Source organism: Salvelinus fontinalis, chromosome 25 (genome assembly GCF_029448725.1).
Source record: "Salvelinus fontinalis isolate EN_2023a chromosome 25, ASM2944872v1, whole genome shotgun sequence".
Classification (NCBI taxonomy): domain Eukaryota; kingdom Metazoa; phylum Chordata; class Actinopteri; order Salmoniformes; family Salmonidae; genus Salvelinus; species Salvelinus fontinalis.
Genome location: NC_074689.1, coordinates 3,084,020 through 3,097,153, shown reverse-complemented (window position 1 = coordinate 3,097,153; position 13,134 = coordinate 3,084,020). Strand labels below are relative to the sequence as shown.

The following is a 13,134-nucleotide window of genomic DNA, read 5'->3' as shown; positions in this document are numbered from 1 at the left end:
TCTAACCTCTCATTCTGCTGTTTCCCAGTCATGTTTTTCTCCTGTTGTGAGGGAAGGAGGGAAATAAATAGATGGGGGATAAGAAAGGGAGAAAGAAAGAGAGAGAATGTGTCTAATGCCGACATGATCCTGCAGGAGTCCTGTTCTGGATTCATTAGTTGGTGATTGCTGTGCTGTGTGCTGCAGTGGCAGTAACTCATCCTCATCTCTCTCCGTGACAGCCACCCAGAGAGACCAGAGACCCATTAGACTAGCCCCACCTAGCCCATACTTTACCCAGCCAGACAGAGAGGGGTCGGGGTACAGAGCAAGGGATGAATGGGGGTGTGAGAGGTGGCACCAACAAAAAAGAGGGGCATTTAGGCACCTTCCAAACTAGTTGGTGGGAATAGCATGTGGGATGGTGTGAGGATGATGTAATCTCACAGTTTCTGGCTCAGCTACTATTTGTTAATGCCGTTCCAGGGCTCCAATACACGGGCAGACTCTCTCTGTAACCTGGTCGACCATGACAGCCACATTGTGTGTCCCAAATGGCCCCCTATTCCCTACATAAAGCCCTGCCCGACCAGAGCCAAATGGGATACAGACGTACACATTGCACTCAGAAAAAAAGATCAAAAGGGTGCAGGGTAGATCAAATCTCTCTACAATGTGACAGGGCAAATGTCCTCATAGAATCCGAGCATCTGCGGCTGCTCAACCCACCCATCTCAATATTAGCTTTCTTTATTCAACTCTTGGATTGAAATGGATACACATTACATAACACCTTTCAGCACATTTACATAACATGTAGAAACCACGTACATACACTTTGAGAATTATTCAACTAGACGTTGTACCAGCAACGCTCCATCGTCAATGCATAACACGCCGCTCTAAATTAACACGCTGAATTGTGTGTCTGAACGTGACATGGAGCTATAGGAGCTTCGGCGCCAAATATCAACCTTGATCTGAGCTCCGGAGCGATGCACTTTCATCTCCCCTCCATCGCATCATGGGCTCTGTGATTCCCCACCTCCCAACATACTACAAACCAGAAACACAGATCAAGAGTCCCAAATGAAAGAAAAGAACAGATCAAAGGAGATGAAGATGGAGGGAGAGACTTCAGGGGCTCCTTGACTTTATTAAAACAAATTGGGATTCGGATGTGGAAAGCCTTGATGGCACACTGTTAAACTGCATTCATTAGTCCGGTGTTGGAGGTAGAGAGACGAGAGGGCTCTTCAGGTGAGGGGTCTGTTGGTTCCACGGTGTAATAACTGACGTAACTGAAACTTGATCATCCCGTTGCCCCAGCTGGTCCATCCTGACCGCAGGCTTTCGGGCAAACAGTTCCGGGCACTGGGCGTCTAGTGGTAGTGCTGCCGATCTCGGACAGCTTGTACCCCTTGAAGCAGAGTTTTGATCCCCCGTTCTGTCACTCCGTTTCGGAATTCTATCCCTCTAATTTATCTCCCCATCTCGTTCTAATCTATCTGTCAATAAAGATGAGTTCAAGAAAGGATGGTTTCATTTTAATATACATTTTAGTTGTCCTCAGAGGAGATGTAAAAAATATAGATTCATCTGATAGGCAGAATCGTCTCAGATTTTTTTTTAAATGTATTAATTTATATGGGGGTGCTTTCAGTTGGTACAGCAGGGGAGTGGGGGCTTCATGTCTGGCTTGCCAATGAATGCTGGGTTTGTGTGTGGGCGTTCTGGCTGTCCTTGAGTGGGTGAACAATGGCGTCCCAGGAACAGCATTCCTGAAAGATAGGCTTCACTTTATCTCCGCCCCTGTGCTGGGGCTGTCAGCTCGCTCACATGCGTGCTCACGCCCCGGTTGCACACTCCACTCACCCTACACTCAGCAGGTTAATGAGCGGCAAAACCCTGCAGTCTGAGCCCCCCTCTGCCCCCACCAATCCCACCTAAACCTGCCCGGCCTACAACACTCTCCACCTCCTCTCTTACGAAACATGTCAGAAAGACAAAAGTTGAGGGCAGAGAGAAAGGCCAAACACGAATAAAAAAAACTCACAGACCAAGACAGAAGAACAGGTCTGATCGGTGACTCAGCTCTCAAAGTTTGGAGCGGGAATAAAAGCTCTAATTATCTATGAACTCAAAACAAGACACATGAGGCAGGAGATGGGGTGTGAGACGTGCCGCTTGCCTCTCTGTGGTGGGGAGAGACAAGGTGCTCAAATTGTGCTCACAATTAGAGGATTTTATGATGTTCCTCTCAGTCATGTCAGTATGGCTGCCTTGAGTTTAGACTCTCCACATTTTGTGTATGTCCCAAATGGCATCATATTGCCCATTCGGTGCACTACCTTTGACCTGGACCCATCAAAGGTAGTGCACTAAGTAAACAGAGTGCAATTTGGGACAAGACCTCTGTCAAACTAATCCTGGGACGACCAGGTTAAGGGTTATGATGACATCGCTGTTCTACTTCCCCACCTGATCTAAACATATTCATTTAGAATGTGAGGTATCTCAGGAAATTAATTCTTTATGAGTGATGGAGATTATGAAAACCATACAAAGACTCACAAATAATAAACTACAATGTGTGCAGTCCTGTGTGGCTCAGATGGTAAGTGTGTAGCGCAAGCCAACGCCAAGGTCATGGGTTCAAGTCTCACAGGGAAAACATACTACAAATGTATGCTCTCACTGAACTGTAAGTTGATTTGGTTAAAAGTATTGGATCTGAAAGGGGTGGACATGTGTGTAGGAATACTGTAGAGTGAGTCATTTTTTCTTCCCTGCCTTTCTAACCTCTCCAATATCTCAGGTTCTCCCCTGACACGAAGAGCTGGTCAAAGAGCTAGAATCCTTAATTGAAAAAAATAACAAAATGCTCAACCGGCCTGAGATTTGGTAAAAAGCTGAGGGATGGGCCTGGAGAAATTCATAGACAAAGCTATGGTTGCACGGATTGACCGTCCATGATATCAACATTATAGTTAAAAAAAAGAAAATTGAGGCTATACAGTGTTTGTTTACATTGTACGACAGTTGACCCTAAGCTCACGAGGCATTGATAAGTTATATTCTTCACGTATCAATAACTCATTTCTAAATTACAAAAAAATGGATGTAATGTAGCAACTAAGGATTCTAGCTTTGACAGTAACATCTTTTCACCAGTCAATTAGAACTGACTGGGTGCCAATGCATTGGGTGGGCATGAGGAGGGAACTGCCAATTAGCCGCTGATTACAATACACAGCTGGGAGGGAAATATTAAGCTTTAGCCAATTACCAAAGATTTAGCAGCCCCAATTAAAAACAAACATCAAATTATGAGAGGCAGCATTTGGGGTCCCTCTGCTTCCCCACTGCAGCCACACACTCGTGTCTAATGTCACTGACAGGGTCCCTAGCGGAGAGGTGGACAGTCAGAGAGCTATAGGGTCTCCAAGGTCTCTCTCAACCCCTCACTCTGCGTTTAGGACATCCGTGCTGTGATGTCATACCGAGGTCAGGGGTAAGGAGTTGCCCACTGCTTTCAGGCCTGGCACATCCAATATACTTGAGCTGCAAACATTATTACCGATTCAACCCTCTAATAAGGATAATGCCCTGTGGCAACAGTAACTGAGAAGGAGGTGTTTTAGAAGGGGGCGGTGTAGGGACTTGTTGGCACTGTTGATATTCACTATTTTCAAGCTGTTGCATAAGAATCCACCAGTGGGGGTGGGAGAAAAGGACAGCAGCCCAATTCCTTTTCCCTCCCCTGGGTGCTACAGAGTGAATATTCAGCAATAATTCCCACTTCCGAATGTTCCTTTTTGCCAACGTGTCGATAGAACCTTCCGGGATCAATAATGGTCCGCCTCTTTATCATGGGTTATGTTAATGTGCCATGGCACCTCTCTGCGGCACCAGCTCCTCTGACATGTCATCCCAACAGCATTGCGTTCTACCACCACGGCCTCCCTGCTACCCAGAGGAGGTGAAGGGGGATTTGCTATAAGGCCAGAGACAGAGATGAGAAGGGGATGACATCACCAAAAAGTGATTTATCAAAGCGCACAACGTGGACGGATAGAGACTCAAACGATGGGTTACTTGGAGAGTGTGAGACACCGTGCTCTTTGAGTTTGGCTATGGATTTAGACAGTGGACTTGCTATACTGGAATAGGTCTGAGCATATCTGAGCTTTCAACAAGTATCACACTGTTTTGCTGCAACGCTTGCCCAAGCCAAGGATACAATGTGTCATATTAAAACCCTGAGAAGCCTTACCCAATAGTTACGGGAAAAAAGCGTCAGACTTCTACAATCCCGTCATAAGGAATTTAAATCTCACAATATCCTGCCATCTTTCCCAGTGTCATCTTGTATGTCTAGCTGACAGGGCACTGACAAACCTCTTCCTTCTGCTCCTCAAGTAAATATAGAGTGCAATAAATTGCTTTCCCTAGAGAAGGAGAGAGTTGACGTCAAACCCCACTCATGAATAGACTGCATAATCATCGTCTTCAAAGCCTCTCATCCTTTCTTTCGAAACAACATTTGATGAATCCGAGGCAAAAGTTTGACTCGTTAATAATCAAATGCAAATCCGCTCGTACAGATAAAACACCTATTTGGCGTAGTTAAGTTCTCACTCGGGCATTTGAAACCTAGCGCAGGGTGTGAATTTTACACAAGGGTGCGTGGCGTATAACGCAGCACACCGTGACAAACTGTATTGCTAGTCATTGGGCCAGGTTGGAGTAGAGACCCTGCAGCCGATGTCCTTCATTTTAATCCCAAGACATTGGCTTGTGCTTCTAGTGAGGGAGAGAGAGTGAGTCATTGAGAAGAGAGCACTGATACTGAGACCCAGATCAAAAACGCAGTGCTGTCATTTTTGTCGCAGCATTGCCCTCTAGTGGTGAAACTCAGTTCAGTCGAACTCTATTTCTCCAATTATGAATGTCATTACTGGAACTTGGAACCATACTACGTATTGATGATGCAGAAGTTCTTATGAGGCTCTATGACAGTGTTGGTGGAGCCAGGACGTGTTGTGAATACTGACCAGAGAGTGAAGGTTTATGGGAGTGTAGGGCCGATGGGACACTGACGATCACACGCTGCTCTCCCATAGGGAGCTCTGTCTTCCCCAGAGAGCTGCAAACGAGACAGAAAGAGCACGTTGTGTTTTTCAGGAGATCAATCGTTCCGCTAATGGAAACAAATATACAATGAATGTACAAATAGAGTCTCGTAAGTCTTCCTTTGTGGAGTCCAGTAGAAATACATATTCCTCTGATCTGGTGACCTGAAGGAGAAAATAAACAGACAATAAATCAGAGTAGAATTGATGCGTATGTCCACATTCCATTTCAGAAACAAACTGTCAAGATTAGAGGTCCTTGTTAAAACATTCCCACTCAGATATGGTTTTATTAGTGTCATGTAAACTAAAGAGATGCATAAAAAAGACCTTGAGAAACAAGTATAATGACTTGTAAAAGGGAAAGCCAATGGCACTGTGACCACTAACAACCATGCTGTCTCGGACACAGTGCTAAAGAGGAGTGAGACTGACACTTAAGTGGATTTTAAGCCATCAAAAGGTAGTGACGTTTTTTAGCCGCCACGGAGTTGATCGCAGACTAGTATTTTTTAAATGAACCTACGAATTATAAAGGGAAAGAGAGCCACGTGTTAGAGTTAATTTTGTGCGATTCTACATATTTTGCAATGGAGTGTAGAGAGGATTTAGCAATTTACAAACTAATTTGATGCACATTTTTATGTTTTAGAGTTAATTTTGTGCAATTTTACTCATTTTGCCATGGTGGAGGAGAGGAAAATGTGCAGCTTTACAGCTAATTTCCTTCAATTCTAAACATTTTGCCATAGGGTGGAGGGAAAGGTTGGATTTTCTTTTTTGTACTTTTTACCCCTTTTTTTCTCCCCAATTGGTAGTTCTCTGACAAATCAACTGTACATTTCGGTGTTCCTCAAGGTTCCGTTTTAGGACCACTATTGTTTTCACTATATATTTTACCTCTTCGGGATGTCATTCGAAAACATAATGTTAACTTTCACTGCTATGCGGATGACAGACAGCTGTACATTTCAATGAAACATGGTGAAGCCCCATAATTGCCCTCGCTAGAAGCCTGTGTTTCAGACAATACAAAAAAGTATTTAGTTAGCCACCAATTGTGCAAGTTCTGCCACTTAAAAAGATGAGAGAGGCCTGTAATTTTCATCATAGGTACACTTCAACTATGAGAGGCAAAATTAGAAAAAAAAATCCAGAAAATCACATTGTAGGATTTTCAATGAATTTATTTGCAAATTATAAGGAAGTGGATGGCTGAAAACTTTCTACGTTTAAACTCGGACAAAACAGAGATGCTTGTTCTAGGTCCCAAGAAACAAATAGATCTTCTGTTGAATCTGACAATTAATCTTGATGGTTGTAAAGTCGTCTCAAATAAAACTGTGAAGGACCTCGGCATTACCCTGGACCCTGATCTCTCTTTTGACGAACATATCAAGACTGTTGCAAGGACAGCTTTTTTCCATATACGTAACATTGCAAAAATCAGAAACTTTCTGTCCAAAAATGATGCAGAAAAATGTATCCATGCTTTTGTTACTTCCTATGTTAGACTAGTGCAATGCTCTACTTTCCGGCTTCCCCGATAAAGCACTAAATAAACTTCAGTTAGTGCAAAATACGGCTGCTAGAATCCTGACTAGAACCCCAAAATTTGATCATATTACTCCAATGCTAGCCTCCCTACACTGGCTTCCTGTTAAGGCAAGGGCTGATTTCAAGGTTTTACTGCTAACCTACAAAGCATTACATGGGCTTGCTCCTACCTATCTTTCCGATTTGGTCCTGCCGTACATACCTACACGTACGCTACGGTCACAAGACGCAGGCTTTCTAATTGTCCCTAGAATTTCTAAGCAAACAGCTGGAGGCAGGGCTTTCTCCTATAGATCTCCATTTTTATGGAATGGTCTGCCTACCCATGTGAGAGATGCAGACTCGGTCTCAACTTTTAAGTCTTTACTGAAGACTCATCTCTTCAGTGGGTCATATGATTGCATATAGTCTGGCCCAGGAGTGTGAAGGTGAACGGAAAGGCTCTGGAGCAACGAACCGCCCTTGCTGTCTCTGCCTGGCCGGTTCCCCTCTCTCCACTGGGATTCTCTGCCTCTAACCCTATTACAGGGGCTGAGTCACTGGCTTACTGGTGCTCTTTCATGCCGTCCCTAGGAGGGGTGCATCACTTGAGTGGGTTGAGTCACTCACGAGATCTTAAGTCCAAGACACCTAATGAAAGATACAGATCCTGTGAATAAAGCCACCATTTCAGATTTTTTAAATGTTTTACAGGGAAGACACAATATGTAAATCTATTAGCTAAACACGTTAGCAAAAATCACCATTTTTCTTTGTCCACCATTTTCTCTCAACACTAGTAGCTATCACCAATTCGGCTAAACTAAGATATTGATAGCCACTAACCAAGAAAAAACCTCATCAGATGACAGTCTGATAACATATTTATGGTATAGGATAGGTTTTGTTAGAAAAATGTGCATATTTCAGGTATAAATCATAGTTTGCCATTGCAGCCAGCATCACGAATCTCACCAAAGCTCCTAGAATTACTACACAGAGCAACGTGTATTACCAATTTACTCATCATAAAACATTTCTTAAAAATACACAGCACATAGCAATGGAAAGACACAGATCTTGTGAATTCAGACAAAATTTCAGATTTTCTAAGTGTTTTACGGCGAAAACACAATAAATCGTTATATTAGCATACCACATATGCAAACGTCACCAGAGCATTGATTCTAGCCAAAGAGAGCGATAACGTAATCATCGCCAAAATATATTAATTTTTTCACTAACCTTCTCAGAATTCTTCAGATGACACTCCTGTAACATCATATTACAACATACATATAGAGTTTGTTCGAAAATGTGCATATTTAGCCACCAAAATCATGGTTAGACAATGACAAAAGTAGCTCAGCTGGTCAGAAAATGTCCTGCACCATATTAGACAGTGATCTAGTCTTATACATAAATACTCATAAACTTGACTAAAAAATACAGGGTGGACAGCGATTGATAGACAATTTAATTCTTAATACAATCGCAGAATTACATTTTTTTTATTATCCTTACTTTTCAATACAGGTTGCGCCAAGCGAAGCTATAGCAAACAAAATGGCGGCATAAGCGTTTAACATTTATCGACAGAAACACGATTTATCATCATAAATTGTTCTTACTATGAGCTGTTCTCCCATCAGAATCTTGGACAATGAATCCTTTCTTGGGTCTAATCTTCTTTTGGTCGAAAGATGTCCACTTGTCCGTCGAAATGCCCACTAACGTACGACCGGGACCCCGAAACGTGCCCGGAGCTTCAAAGTCTATTACAAAGCAATGCCTCAAAATCACACTAAACGGACATAAATTGCTATAAATTGCTATAAAATTAACTACCTTATGATGTTTCTAACACCTATAACGAGTAAAAAGATGACCGACGCTATATTACTGGCTAAACCAAGGCTTGGAAAAAGGCCAGTCAGATGTCCTTCTTGCGTTGAGCGCAGTGTCCAAAGGAACGCTACTTCCGGTATTTGGTGATTTAAGGAGCCAATGATTGCGCAATCGACTCCATTCAAATTGTCACCACTTACTGACATCTAGAGGAAGGCATGGGCAGTGTTTGTATCTCATAGGATTTACAGAGACTTTTAAAACTGATCTGGAACCAGAGGCCAAGATGTCTAAATCTCACACACTGGGAGGAAAAGTGCTGTAGAATGAGTTCTGTTTCACTCAGAGACATAATTCAAACGGCTATAGAAACTAGAGAGTGTTTTCTATCCAATAATAACAATAATATGCATATTGTACGAGCAAGAATTGAGTACTAGGCAGTTTAATCTGTAGAGAAAATTATGCTAATGCGAAACAGCACCCCCTATAGTTGCAAGAAGTTAAGTATGCTCTATCTAATTCTCTCTTTCTCTCTTTCTTTCTCTCTCTCGGAGGACCTGAGCCCTAGGACCATGCCTCAGGACTACCTGGCATGATGACTCCTTGCTGTCCCCAGTCCACCTGGCCGTGCTGCTGCTCCAGTTTCAACTGTTCTGCCTGCGGCTATGGAACCCTGACCTGTTCACCGGATGTGCTACCTGTCCCAGACCTGCTGTTTTCAACTCTCTAGAGACCGCAGGAGCGGTAGAGATACTCTTAATGATCGGCTATGAAAAGCCAACTGACATTTTCTCCTGAGGTGCTGACTTGCTGCACCCTCGACAACTACTGTTATTATTATTATTATTATTATTTGACCATGCTGTGCAGTGGAATGAGATTGCTGTCTGTAGTGCAGGCGTTTTTATTTTCTTCACAGCACCCGCACCCCAAACATTTTCCCGCTGCTATGCCTCTACTGTTCCCGTCCATAAGGCTTAAGCGTATCTTGTAGGTGACTGTCTAGCTGCTTGCACAACATAATATAACATATTATTTTGTTTCTTTGATTTTCTACATGCACATGATTGCTGTGCGCCGCAATGACGCTTTTTGCCCAGTGCATTGGTTTCTCCATATCAGGGCGTACGGTAGATGCCGTTGTTATTATACCTCAGACGGTAGATGCTCAGAACTTGTTCATAAAGAAACATGGCAGAGTTGTAGGGAAGTGAAAATCTTTGCCAGTGACAAAAGATGTACAACGCAATTTTTTTTGAGTAAAAATGAAGCACATGGGTATGCTAAACCATTTAAGATTGGTGGTATTCGACTGTCTCATTGAAATCGAAGATGTAAATTCTGGACATCAATGGCTTAGACTTCAACGACTTCCTTCAAGTTGTATCAAAGGTAGCTAGCTGGAGATTTGTCATCTCGCCGATTTGCAACACCTTGCTCTTGCCAATGAATTCCTTCCCACCATGCTTGCCAATTAACTAGGTAGCTCAGATAGATGGCTTGGCTAACGTTATTTAACATAGCTAGGACAGAGGATGGCAAATGCGGTTGCTGAAAAAGTTTCAGAGTCAACAGGCAAGACATTCGAGGGTTCGACTTCAAACTAAGACGCAAACTAGAATCCATCGTTCTATATTGTAGGCAGTTTTAGCATCAGCTGTGCTGGACTGTTGTCAACATGGATGATAGTTCTGATGGTATGAGTCGGGATGATGAAAGTCATGGATCTGGATTGTCTGTGGTGAAAAGGTCAAATAATGGCCCTGCTATTAGTGCTACTGACAGCAGTGGCACTTCTACTAGTATTGAGAACGTGACGAGGGTTAAGATGGTAATGATGTGTCGAGTGGAAAGTTGTAATCGTGTTTGTTGCGATCAAGGGGTCTACACCCCGCACAATTTTTTTATGCATGCTAGCAAAGCCACTAAACAATACATTAATTGCACTATAACAGTGACAAATGGTGCCCACAAACGGTTAGGGCCTTCATAAAGCTGTCCCAACAGAAGTGCTTTCTTTCCATCACCATGGTGTGAATCCTTACCACTGCTACACCTAGCTATCAGCAGAGCCTTGTCTGGCAGTGCATTCAGCCTCATTTACTGCCTTTTAAAAAAGCATAGCTGATATGGCAGACTTGCTTAAACAAATGTGGTTTCTACTGACAATTGAAATGTACAAACTATGGCATTGTCACGCCCTGACCTTAGAGAGCCTTTTTATGTCTCTAGTTGGTTTGGTCAGGGTGTGATTTGGGGTGAGCATTCTATGTTTTGTTTTCTATGTTTCTTTATTTCTATGTTTTGGCCGGGTATGGTTCTCAATCAGGGACAGCTGTCTATTGGTGTCTCTGATTGGGAATCATACTTAGGTATCCCTTTTTCCCTCCTTTCTGTGTGGGTAGTTAACTTTGTTAGAGGCTTCATAGCCCTGTAAAGCTTCACGGCCGGTTTGTATCGTTTATTGTTTTGTTGGCGACATTAAAATAAAAAGGAATATGTACGCTCACAACGCTGCACCTTGGTCTTCTTCCAGCATCGGCCGTGAGCGGCATAAGGGGACGATGAGAGGATAAGAGGCAAACCGTAATTTTGATGAAGACAATGCGTGAGCTAGGACAGATGTAGTCAATATAACTATTTGTTCAGCACTATCAAAATATACAGCGACAGAATTCAGAACATGGGCCGTTCTTTAAGTATTCTCCCTGTAAACCAAGTCAGAACCAAATGATAAAAGAAGGGGGTATATAATCAGACAACATTCAATGATTACATTTCTGTAAAACAGGCTATAGACTACATGTGCACCACAAACTCAGAACAGTAGGCTAAATTATGAGGGGGAAATGGACCAAATTATTAGGGTGTGGCACATGGGCTACTAACAACTTACAACACAACATACACTAAGTATTACTTTCTTAGCTACAGTATACATATCTCACTGGCATATTACATAATTTATGCAGCAGCATACAAGACATTTTTGGACACCTTGTTGTGCTGTGCTCACTTGAACAGGAACTTGGCACGGCGGTCCTTCTTGTGGTGTCACGCCCTGACCATAGTTTGCGTTGTTTGTTTCTATGTTTTGTTTGGTCAGGGTGTGATATGAGTGGGCATTCTATGTTGTATGTCTAGTTTGTCTGTTTCTATGTGTTTGGCCTGATATGGTTCTCAATCAGAGGCAGGTGTTTCTCGTTGTCTCTGATTGGGAACCATATTTAAGTAGCCTGTTTTGTATTGTGGGTTGTGGGTTATTGTTCCTGTTTTATGTGTACTTGTGTACTTGTGTTCATGACTGTTTCATCGGCGTTTGTTTTTTTGTTTTGTTTTTTTGTGTTGTTCAAGTATTCTATTAAAATGAATACTCACCACGCTGCATCTTGGTCCTCCTCTCTTTCGCCCGACGAAGATCGTGACATGTTGCACATTTTATCATCAAAGTCTGGCGTTCTCTGGATATATGATGCTTTCAAGACCACTGGAATCTCGGGGGGAAAAACAAAGTCGAATCATGATGTCAGTGATCTTCAGGTCGGAGCTCTAGGAAGAGGGACAGAGTTCCCAACTTGGAATATCCAGAATATCAAAACATATTTTCCCAGTAGGCGGTCAATATTTTTCCACAGTCCCAGTTGTCTTTATCTCACTGAAGTCTGAGATTTTCCAATTGTTTGAACGCAGAAGAAATCATGCTGGATTGACAGCATGGCCAATGCCCATGGTGTTGAATGTTTATCCTTTTAAGCTTGGAAAAGAGACCCTTAAACCCAGACTTGGACCACACACCCATTCCACTCAATAGCAGGCTAGTGATTGCTTTGCAAAGTTTGCAGTTAGCCACTGATTCCTTCCAAACCACTCTTTATATTTGCGATTTCCAACTTGTTGTGTAATGTTTATGTACTATGGCCGATGAGAACCGATACGTTTTATCTATCATTTCTCTTCATATGACAAGAACTGAAATGGATTTGCCAGTAGATTGTCGACGTGATTCATGATTACCGCTTGTCTAGCTTGCTAGCTAAGATTTTAAAAGTATGATGTCAGTCCAATCAAAGCTACTGTAGATATAACGTGATTTGACGTCATTTTATCTGTGGCCAATGACCATGAGCCTTCTTCGATGGGCACTTCTAATGTAACTCTATGGCAGCACCCAAGGGGCTTAAATTTGAGCTCTCCCTGTAGATGTTGTGGTGATGTAGTGTCCCCATGAGTGACAGGCACAACTATAGAACATTACCAAACCCTACGCTCAGTATTTCCGCTGGCTGCCCCACCACCACAGAAACCACTGAGCTAGGCTGAAACGCCTGCATTTCGGAGCTGCCTTACTTAAGAAAACAAAAGACACCATGTTTGTATACAGCTTTATTAACTCAATTATATTTTGTGTTTGCAATTTGATATTTCACACGTGTTAATGCTAAAGTAACATGCAAAACTGGTGGGGCTCAAAACAGGCTCTGCCCCACCTGCCCTGAATGAAGGGTCGCCACTGGTGCTGACCATGTTCAGCATGGGAAAATTATGAAAATGAAAACTATCAATGGGAAGAAATTCACAAGTCATGTCCCTGAACCCTTCAGCTAAGTTGAGGAGGGTCATTTCTGGGGTTCCA

General features: G+C 42.7%; 1 pseudogene; it reads left to right on the top strand.

Annotated features, from left to right (window-relative positions):
* Nucleotides 1-9,564: 9,564 nt before the first annotated feature.
* LOC129823301 (structural maintenance of chromosomes flexible hinge domain-containing protein 1-like) overlaps nucleotides 9,565-13,134 on the top strand; it is a 44,342-nt pseudogene continuing 40,772 nt past the window's right edge.